Genomic DNA, 11,355 nt, shown 5'->3' on the forward strand with positions numbered 1-11,355 from the left:
ATTTACAGTGATTGTAGAGTATGATAAGTTCTCCCCTGAACCTCCTTTTTAAGCCCAGAGTAGAGCCGAGGAAGGCAAGTATGACCCCTGTCTTCAAGGAAGGCAAGAAGAAGGACATGGGAAACTAGAGGACAGATAGCCCCTCCTCAGTTCCTGGGAAGGTGATGGAGCAGCTAATCCTGGAAAACATTTCCAAGCACATGGAGGACAAGAAAGTGATCAGGAGTGGTCAACATGGATTCACCAAGGGTTTCTTATGACTTACCAACTTGATAGCCTTCTCCAATGAAAAGACTGCCTTGGTAAGTGAGGGGAGAGAAGGGTATATTGTCTGCCTTGTCTTCAGAAAGGCTCTTGAGATGTCTCTCATAAGATCCTGATAGAGAAGGATCCCTGGAGGCAGTCAGATCCCATTTGGACATGGAGTTGGACAACGTGCTCAGGCTGATCCTGCTTGGGGTTGGCCTAGGAAACCTCCAGAGCTCCCTTCCAACCTCAAACATTCTGTAGTTACGTGATACCTGGCAGCATTTCTGAGAACTTTTCTGTGGTACCTTAAATCGGTCTGAGTCCTGGTGCCCATGGTGCCCAGGAGCTCTGGGGCTGGTGCACCCTCACATCCTGCCCCAGGTGTCTCTTGGTCCCTGGGATCACTGCTGTGACTGAGGGGAGAGGCAGGCCTGGCTGGGGCCTGGCAGTAGTTTTGGGGTGGTGGCCTTGTGGGAACTTGCCGCAGTGCTGTGGCTCCTGTCCACAGGCCTGTCTCTGGGCTGGCCCAGCACCACTGCCCCACACACAGCCACAGATCCCAACAGGAGGAAGGAGCCAGACTTCTTCAAGACCAGCTCCCACCTGGGATTTTGTACTTTCCCTTTGGTTGATGCCACCAATACTGAGCTTTAAACAAAAAGCTCAGCCATCAGGAAGTGAAAAAGTCCCATTTAATTTATATACAGCTATTACTTTGCTACAAGAAAGTCCACATTGATACACACTTTTAAACAGGCTTGGATGGGCTTCATCTGACACAATGCATGTTCATTCCTCAATATCAGTGGTAGGAGTGAAAGGATTTGGGGGAGGGCAGTGGGGGATGAAAAGCAGAAGCACCAGCAGTTAAAAATAATGAAATATGAAAATAAGACAAAATACAATAATGCAAAAGAAGGCAACACAAGGTATGAATGGATACAGGGGGTCACCTTTGGAGAGATATGGGACATTTATGATTCCTGAAAAATGTCCATAAAAGCACTTTCACAATAGCATCCTTTAGTGCTTGCATCCTCATGCTGTAGATGAGGGGGTTCAGTGCTGGGGGAACCACAGAGTAAAGAACTGCCACCACCAGGTCCAGGGCTGGGGAAAAGATAGAAGGGGGCTTCAGGTAGGCAAACACGCCAGTGGTGATTAACAAAGAGACCACAACCATATGAGGGACACGTGGAAAAGGCTTTGTGCCGTCCCTGCTCAGAGGGCATCCTCTGCACAGTCCTGAAGATCTGAACATAGGAGAGAACAATGAAAACAAAACAACCCAAGAACAGAAGACTACTAAATGTGAGAAGTCCAAGATCCCTATGGTAGGATTGTGAGCAGGAGAGCTTGAGGATCTTGGGGATTTCACAGAAGAACTGGTCCACAGCATTTTCTCCGCAGAGGGGCAGTGAAAATGTATTGGCAGTGTACAGTACAGCATTGAGAAAGCAATTACCCCAGGCAGCTGCTTCCATCTGGGCACAAGCTCTGCTGTCCAGGAGGCTCCCATAGTGCAGGGGCTTGCAGATGGCAATGTAGCAGTCATAGGCCATGATGGTAAGAAGGGAACAGTCTGATGACATCAAAAAGACAAACAGAAATTCCTGTGCAACGCATCCTGCATAGGAAATGGCCCTGGTGTCCCAGAGAGCATTGGCCATGGCTTTGGGGACAGTGGTGGAGATGCAGCCCAGGTTGAGGAGGGCAAGGTTGAGGAGAAAGAAGTACATGGGGGTGTGGAGGTGGTGGTCAAAGGCTACGGCAGTGAGGATGAGGCCATTGCCCAGGAGGGCAGCCAAGTAGATGCCCAGGAAGAGCACAAAGTGCAGGAGCTGCAGCTCCCTCGTGTCTGCGAATGGCAGGAGGAGGAACTCGGTGATGGAGCTGCTGTTGGACATGTGCTGCCTGTTGGGTATGGAGATCTGTACAGGTAGTAAAAGACAACGACATGTTAGGACAGGTTTCTCTGAGTGAAGCCTATGCCATTCCTTTTAGACCTCCCCTGCCATACTCAAATGCTTTTTGCTTCTCTGCTGGAATCTTTGGTTTAGCTCCATGACATGAGCTTCATTTTTGAGGTTCAGTCTCAAATGAGGAACAGGGCACTCTGGTTCTGGTCTCGCAAGGGAATCAGTCCTGACCAGTGCAGGGAGTACACAGGAACATGGCAGGAGGGCAAGGTTTTATTTTCAGATTTTGTCATATGAAATCCCTTCTTACACAAAGAGGAATAGAATCACAGAATGGCTCAGGTTGGAAGAGACCTTACAGATAATCTAGTTCCAGACGCCTTGCCATGGGCAGGGATGCTACCCACTAGATCACAATGCCCAGGACCTCATCCAACCTGGTCCTGAACACCTCTAGGAACAGGACATTCACAGCCTATCTGGGCAATATGTTTCAGTACCTCACCTCCCTCTGAATGAAAAATTTCCTCCTAATCTCTAATAAAAATCTCCCCTGTTTTAGTTTAAAGCCATTCCACTGATCCTGTCATTATCTGATTGATCAAAAAGTAGATCTCCATCTTTTTTTTATAAGACCCCTTAAATTACGGAAAAGCTGCAGTGAGGTCACCCTGCTCAGCCTCAGCTCTCTCAGCCGTTCTTCGAAGGAGAGGTGCTCCAGCATGCTGATCATCTTCATGACAGCATGTTAACATTTGTATTCGGTGCTACATAATGCAGTTGGCAAAAAGGAGTTTTAGGGGCAATTTTTAATACACATTCTCTTCCCACTCTTCATGCCCAGTGTTCTCTGAAGTCAGAAATCCTGAGCATTTCTGATGCACTCACAGTGAATGGCTGTGAGACCTCAGAGGCAAAGGGATTCCCTGTGGCTCAGAGCAGAGTGAGGCAGCTGGCTGGACTTGTCCCCAACTGCCTGAGCTTTTGTAGATGGAGGGCAATCACATTTATGTTACCCTGAAAAGAAGCCAAATGCTGCTGAGACCAGATGAATCCACGGCCAATCTGTCAATGCCCAGCCTTTCTCAAGGTACCTGAACCACCAGCACCACACCTCTAGTCAAGGACACCAATCATTCATTTCACCAACCCAACAGTTGCATGTAGCATCTCTCTGCTTCTTCCCCGGGTTTCACATAACACAGAGATGCTATGGAAAAGATTTGCAGCCTGCAGAACAGCTCACAGATTGAAAGGACACCCAAGGAGATAACCAAATGACCTGGTGATGGTCCTTCATGAAGGGAAAGTCAACTCTCTCCCCAGCCTCACAGACTGCATTGCCCACAACCCCCAGGCAGCTGACCCCCTCTGCAGTTGCAGCACAGGTGGAAATGGGCAAGTGGCTGGAGAGATGCACCTCTGCTCTGCTGGAGCTCTGGCTGCAGAAGACATTATCCATGCCTTGGACTCATGGCTGTGAGGGCAGAGGCTTTTCTGGGTGGGAGAGGAGGCAAGGGGGCATGCTCAGAGGAAGGGGTCTGCACTGAATGGAAAAAAAATATGGAGAATTCTGATGAATTCTCTCTCTGACAAGACTTCTTATTAACCTTCCCCTCATTCCCTGATCATATCCCTGATACATGAAGGTTTTCTTTCTGGGAGTTGTTTCCCTGTCTTATTCCTGTTTCTGCTCACAGCCTCATCCAAATCTGTGCACAGTAATCTTTGCCCTTCAGAAACCTGCCAATATGCAAGAGACTGCTTAGCTGCTTGTGCATCTTTGCAGGTGGAAAAGGACCTGTCAGAAAGCCCAGATGGGGTCAGCAAAGTTGATGCTGTTTCTTTCAATATGAAGAGGAGAGGCTGAAGGTACATTTGGGGCAGCTCACAAACATACCAATTGTCAAAGTTCCAGTTCAGGAGCATCAGCAATCTGCTCATATTTACAGCTCCTCTTCGATTTCTTCCTGCTTCCCCTCCCTTCCAGTAGAGTAGGTAACTGAAAAGAGGGCAGAAAATCCCTATTTTGACCTTGCTTGCTTAGAAAAATTGTTTGGGAAATGCCCTTGATGTACAATGGATCTGTGAGCAGGCTGCCCCAGGCAGCAGCCTCCTGCCAGCAGCAGGACCCTGCCCTGCTGGGGGGCTCCTTCCACCCACAGCTTCTCCTCGCAGCGCCCTGGGCAGCTCCCCGGGCAGGCTGAGTGCTGAGCCTGGAAGGTGGCAGAGGCCCTGCCCCGGCACACAGCCCCTGGGGCACAGCAGGGACCCTGCTCTGCACCACAGCCCTGGACACCCCTGCCTGCACCCCTGCCTTCACAGCCTGCAGCCAGCCTGTGACAAAGGAGCTCTAAGGGCCTCCATGCTGACCCTGCAGGAGGGAACCCCTGCTCTGGAGCATGTCCTTCTCTGTATTAAAGAAATATGCAGTGTCTCCAGACTGTCCTGCTCTAGGACAATGGAGGTCTAGGACACCTCCAGGATATTCCAGTGCATTGCAATGCACTTAAACTTACCATGTTAGGGGTTGCTAGAATTGCTTCTCCGGTGTATTCTCAGCTTTCTAACACTCCACACAGTCTTAAACATCTCTCCCTTCTCTCCCCTCCCTGTGCCAGCTGCAGGCAGTGCCCCCAGCCCCTCTGCGCTGTGCAGAGGAGCTGCTCCTGGGCAGAGCTGTCTCTCTGCAGCACTGCCTGCTTGCCAGGAGCTCCCCTTGGGCCCAGGAGCCCGGCCCAGCTCAGCAGCAGAGGCCCAGCCCAAGGCCTCTCTTGCTCTGCCCCCCACCAGGCTCCCGGCACATGGCCCTGGGGCTCCAGTGCTCACGGCTTTTGGAAGGCAGCAGGGTCTCTCCTGGGGAGCACACTTGGAAGCAGACAAAGCAAACACTGACTGGCCTTCTCTAAAATGTGCTGATTGATTCCTGCAGCAGGAATTGCCTTACCAAGATTTGCAGAGTTATGGGACGTGCCAAAGTTCCTCCCTTGTTCAACTTATTCATCAGTGAAGTGGATGATGTAACAGAGTGCACCCTCAGCAACTTTTCTGATGACACAAAGCTGGGAGGAGTGACTGATACCCCAGAGGGCTGTGCTGCCATTCAGAGGGACCCTGACAGGCTGGAGAAACAGGCTGAGAGAAAGCCCATGAAGTTCAACAAGGGCAAGTGCAGGGTCCTATCTCCTTCCTAGGGAGGAATAACCCACAGAACCAGTACAGGCTGGGAATGACCTGCTGGAGAGCAGCTCTGCAGAGAAGAACCTGGGAGTCCTGGGGGACCGCAGGTTGAGCATGAGCCAGCAGTGTGCCCTTGTGGCCAAGAAGGCCAACGGGATCCTGGGGTGCATTCAGAAGGGTGTTGCTAGCAGGCCAAAGGAGGTGATCCTTCCCCTCTACTCAGCCTGTACTAGTGCTTGGGGTTATTCCTCGCTAGGAAGGAGACACCACCTTTTCTTTGCGATGTCAAATGTATGAGAATCTTTACAGGGTCAGAAAAGTGGCCATTTAGTTGCAGAATAAATAATAGGGCTGATTTCTCCTGAAGTGCTACTTGTTGCTTGACAGAGCGGCACATTGTGACAGCCATGGTGACAGCCTGGCAGCCTTGTGCCTGGGTATGACTGTGAGATCAGTCCAACAGGATGAAGGCTTTGTTCCTCATCCATTGTGCCAAGAAAGGGGTTTTGCCTCTTGGCAGAAGCTATCGCTGCCACATGTCACCTGGGCAACCTCTGTGATTGGCATCCGCACTTGGGGACAGAGATACGCAAAGCCCTGGTTCCACTGGCATTCATTCCAAGCTAAGCAACCCAAGGCCTTCACCAGAGCTGGTCACCAGGGAAGGCACTTTCAGGACTCCTTGCAACAGGTTGCAGTAATTCTGCTATAGTTTATGTCAATCGTGAGTGCCTGGAGTGTTTTGGACTGTTCTAGAGGTGAATTTGGAGTACGGGAATGCTCTATACAAACACAAAAGAGGTTTGATCTATTAGCTTGTGCTCAGTGACTTCTGTCCTAGAGGTTATTGAATCAAAGCCTAGAATATCTGGAGTGCATCCTTGTCCTAGAGCCACTCACACACTGGCTGGTAATGACTTGGTTACTGAAAATACGGTCTGGCGGGGGACTTCAACTTCCCAGATGTCTGCTCGAAATACAACGCAGCAGAGAGGAAACAGTCTAGGAGGTCTTTGGAGCGGGTGGAAGATAACTTCCTGACACAGCTGGTGAGTGAGGCAACCAGGGAAGGTGCCCTGCTGGACCTTTTGCTTCTGAACAGAGAAGGTCTTGAAGGGAAAGTGAAAGTTGAAGGGCAAATCTTGGGCATAGCAATCATGAATTAATAGAGTTTTTGATTCTTGGAGAGGTAAGAAGAGGGGTTAGAAGAATTGCCACCCTGGAATTCCAAAGGGATTGGAATTTGGCCTGTTAAGGAGCTGGGTTGGCAGAGTCCCTCGGGAGGCAGTCCAGAAGGGCAAAGGAGTCCAGGAAGGCTGGACTCACTTCAAGAACGAAATCCTAAAGGCACAGAAGAGGTCATCCCTGTGTGCTGAAAGATGAGCCAACAGACAAGGTCAGCGTGGCTGAACAGAGCTTTGGCTAGAGCTGAGGAAGAAAAAGAGAGTTTATGATCTTTGGAACAAGGAGCAAGATGCTCAGTAGGACTAACTATAAAGACGTTGTGAGGCTGTGCAGGCAGAAAATTAGAAGGGTCAAAGCCCAACTGGAACTCAGTCTGGCTACTGCCATAAAGGAGAATTAAAAATGTTTTTATAAATGCTTTAGGAACAAAAGGAGGACTAAGGAAAATATCCATCCATAATCAACTCAAGGGTATTAAAGGAGCTGGCAGAAGTACTTACCAAGACATTTTCTGTAATTTATCAGCAGGCCTAGCTGTCAGGGGAGGTCCCAGTCAACTGTCGGCTAGCAAATGTGATGCCCATCTACAGGAAAGGCCAGAAGGAGGACCCAGGGAACTACAGGCCTGTCAGTCTTATATTGGTGCCAGGGAAGGTTATGGTGCAGATTATCTTGAGTGCCATCATACGACACATACAGGATAACCAGGTGATCAGGCCCAGTCAGCATGGCATGAAAGGTAGGTCTTGCTTAACAAACCTGTTCTCCTATGGAAAGGTGATGCTCTTAGTGGATGAGGGATAGGCTGTGGATGTTTTCTACCTAAGGTTTAGTAAAGGTTTTGACTCTGTTTCCCAGAGTTAAATCCAATTGGCAGCAGGTCACAAGTGGAGTCCCCCAGGACTCAGTACTGGGGCCAGCAACAGGACAAAAAGGAAATGGCCTCAAGTTTCACCAGGGGAGATTTAGGTTGGATATTGGGAAAAATGTTTTCCCTGAAAGGGTTGTGATGCACTGGAACAGGCTGCCCAGGGATGTGGTGGAGTGGTCATCCCTGGAGGTGTTCACAAGACGTGTAGATGTGGTGCTTAGGGACACGGTTTAGTGGTAGATGTGGCAGTGCTAGGTAAATGGTTGAACTTGATGATTTGAGGGATCTTTTCCAATCTACATTATTCTATGGCTCTATGGTTCTATGAGTCTAACATAAGTCACAATCATTGGAAGGCAGCCACTGCAGTCTGGGAATTCAAGACTATGGCCTGGACAAGTCTGTAGGTTCTGCAATGGATTCCTCTGGGCTGGCACCACACATCCTGGAAGACTTTCCAGTGGATTCCTGGAGTTCACTACACTTGAAATTGCCATTGAAACCCGAAGATATTCATGTTTGTCCATGTGTGATAAACTCAGGCTGAAAGACTCAAGAATAGGCGACTTTAAGCGGCTGTGGCAGAACCCAGCTGCTTGTCCCAGTCTGGGAATATGTTATATTCCAACTAGGGAAATTAAAGAGGATTAGTGTAAACAGACCCATCAGGTCAATTCACACAGTAAGGGAAAGTAATAGTTACTATGCGGTGCATTCGGGCATCAGGAGACTCAAGCAGATGTAATCTAGTTCATCCGTGAGCTAAGACAAACACCGTGAGCAGAGCAAAGGACATGCAGTGGTGCCCTCCCATGAAGGAGGATGCAGAGTGCATCTGTAAAAGGTGTCTTGCTTGTGCCACAACCAACACAGGTTCAGCTGAAGTGAAAGCCCCAGCACAGGACCAATGGAGTGAAGGTCCTTCGGCACAACTGCAGAAAGACTTTGCAAGACCTCTGCCAGTGACAGCTTGAAACACCAAATGCATCTTGGTGGTAGTAGGTCCTTTTGGCACATGGGCAGTTGTCCTCCCTGAAATTGTCCTGCACATCAGAAAGCCCTCTGGGCAGCAATGATGTCACTGCAGAGGGGAGGGCGAGGGGCTGGCAGAGCCCCATCGAGGGGCTGGCTGGCGGTGAGCTCTGCCCTTGCTAAAACCATATGTCCGTCTCCACCATAATTTCCTGTTTTGGAGCCTATCCTTGCTGTCACCCCCTACCAGCTCATTCATGGCCCCTCTCAGAGCCCTGTTCCTGCATTGTCCCAGCCCCACTGCCCCACACATGGTCCCACAGCCATGCCACCATGGCACCGCACATGGCAGTGCACATTCAGGGCTGGGAGGAGCTCCCCCCATTAAAATCCCAGCGGCACCCTCAGGGTCCCTTCCTGCTATGGCCTTCCTTTGCAGCCTCCTCCAGCCCATGGCACCTGCCCTGACCCAGCCACCTCCCATTGGGGCCTCTGCAAACAGCCCTGCTCCAGGTCTGCAGGGCTCTGGGCCAGGACAGAGGCCAATAGAGCTAGTTGTTCCCCTAACACAGACCTCGAGCACAGCTCTTCCACCTTCCTGACCTCTGCCCACCTCCTTGCCCTCTGCCCAGCCCAGTGGCAGTGGCTCCAGGGCAGTGCCCACTGCAGGCTGCTGCAGGGCTCTGGGTACTGCCACCACAGCCACAGCCCCTCTGAAGGGAACACCAGCTACTGGGGCATAGAGGGCTCAGCCCCACAGATGGAAACATCCATGGCAGAAGCATACAGAGATCAGTGTACCCTGCTGTTGTGTCCCCTGCTCTTCTCTGCAGCAGATCCTCAGAGGCCTGCAGCCCCTCCGTGCCATCCCTGTGGGTCCTCAGGCAGATCCTGCAGCCCATGGGCCAGGGCAGCCTGCCCCAAGCTGCTGCAGCCAGAAAGGGGTTTGCTGGTCCCATTATGTCTCTGCTCTGCCGAGAGTGGGATCCAGAAAAAGAATTTGCTGTAGGTTCATTTATTTTGTTTAAATACACAGAGAGGCTGGCTCCTTGTTTATGCAGAGCCTCAGGGTCACACAAGATATGTTGGTACTTAAGTGCAAGGGGATGAAGAATGGCATTTCTTTGTGGAAAACAGTATCACAAGGGGAAAATGAAAAAAAAAGACGTCTAGAAGTAAAACCAGGCTTAGCCTGTCATGACATAAACCACAATTCATGTGTAGAAGAAGCAAAAGAAGCAGTCTATAGCTGCTGAAGGGTCCAATTAATTTCCTGAGCAAATCCTGATAAACATCCATGACATCATTTTCCTAATGGCACACTTGAACTCCTGGTTTCTCATGCTGTAGATGAGGGGGTTCACTGCTGGGGGCATCACTGCATATAGAACAGCCATTATCATGTCCAGGGATGGAGAGGAGATAGTGGGAGGCTTCAGGTAGGCAGATACACCAGCGCTAACCAGCAGGGAGACCATGACCAGGTGAGGGAGGCACGTGGAAAAGGCTTTGTGGCGTCCCTGCTCAGAGGTGATCCTCAGCACAGCCCTGAAGATCTGTACATAGGACAGCACAATGAATACAAAACACCCCAAAACCAGAATGCCACTGAATGTGAGAAGCCCAGTTTCCCTGAGGTAGGAGTCTGAGCAGGAGATTTTTAGGATCTGGGTGATTTCACAGAAGAACTGGTCCACAGCATTGCCTTGGCAGAGGGGCAGGGAAAATGTATTGGTAGCGTGCAGCAGAGCACAGAGAACCCCACTGCCCGAGGCAGCTGCTGCCATCTGGGCACAAGCTCTGCTGCCCAGGAGGGTCTGGTAGTGCAGGGGCTTGCAGATGGCAATGTAGCGGTCATAGGCCATGACGGTGAGAAGAAACAAATCTGCTGACATGAGAAAAGGAAAAAGAAAGACCTGTGCAACACATCCCGCATAGGAAATGGTCCTGGTGCCCAGAGGGAATTGGCCATGGCTTTGGGGAAAGTGGTGGAGATGCAGCCTAGGTCAAGGAGGGCGAGGTTGAGGAGGAAGAAGTACATGGGGGTGTGGAGGCGGTGGTCGCAGGCTACAGTGGTGAGGATGAGGCCGTTGCCCAGGAGGGCAGCCAGGTAGATGCCCCGGAAGAGCGCGAAGTGCAGGAGCTGCAACTCCTGTGTGTCTGAAAATGGCAGGAGAAGGAACTTGGTGATGGAGCTGCTGTTGGACATCTGATCTTCCTGGACAAAGGGGACTACCCAAGGAAGAAAAGACTGTGATAATTAAGAGAGACATCTCTGAGAAAAACCTACTCCACTTCTCACTTAAATCCCACACACTGACTTTCCCCTTTCTGAGACCTTTCTGCTGCTCTGTTGCTTGAGCTTTGGATGGTGCTGGAGGAAGGTGCCACTGGGAGCAGGGGACACTGCTGTGCACTGTGGAGGAGTCACGACGGTCCTACAGGTCTAAACATAAAGAAATCAGGAGTGATCTCCGATTAAATCTACCTCTGATGTATGTGGACTTCCCAGCATTACCACTCTCAACACTCTTGATTGCCAAATGGCATTTGTGGTTTAATTTCTTCCAACTGCATCTGTGACACTCTTCTAAGTTTTTTGAGGGTAGAAAACCCTGGCATTTTTCCTACATTCCAGGTGAGATTTTGTGAATGTCCTTAGTGCAGTGAGGATAGCCAGTTTGTCCATCTACCCTGGTCTCAGCCAGACTCCTCTAGGGCTCAGTCGAGTTGCCCATATAGAACTGCTCAATGATTGTGGCCTTAAGAATGTCTGGGAAAATGATTCATTTTTTTCCTTCCCTCCAGACTGCACTACCTCAAGCCCCAGAGTTTAGACGGGGTTTGGGAACCTTTCTCCTAAGGACAGATCTGCGTGGTGGGACCAAGAGGGTCAGAGCTTGAGCTACAGCTGCAAGCCAGATCTGCAGGGAGCCATAAACCAAAAACAACACTAGGTGTAGGAGCAGTGAGAAACAG

General features: G+C 50.4%; 1 pseudogene across 1 annotated transcript; it reads right to left on the bottom strand.

Annotated features, from left to right (window-relative positions):
- Nucleotides 1-1,198: 1,198 nt before the first annotated feature.
- Nucleotides 1,199-10,585, bottom strand: LOC309890750 (olfactory receptor 14A16-like; annotated as a pseudogene). The gene is made up of 2 exons: nt 10,224-10,585; nt 1,199-1,793 (listed from the first exon to the last, which is right to left on the bottom strand). The product of its transcript is annotated as an olfactory receptor 14A16-like (transcript).
- Nucleotides 10,586-11,355: the final 770 nt, after the last annotated feature.

The sequence above is a fragment of the Aythya marila genome (assembly GCF_965140915.1).
Source record: "Aythya marila genome assembly, contig: HAP1_HAP1_SCAFFOLD_186, whole genome shotgun sequence".
Lineage (NCBI taxonomy): Eukaryota > Metazoa > Chordata > Aves > Anseriformes > Anatidae > Aythya > Aythya marila.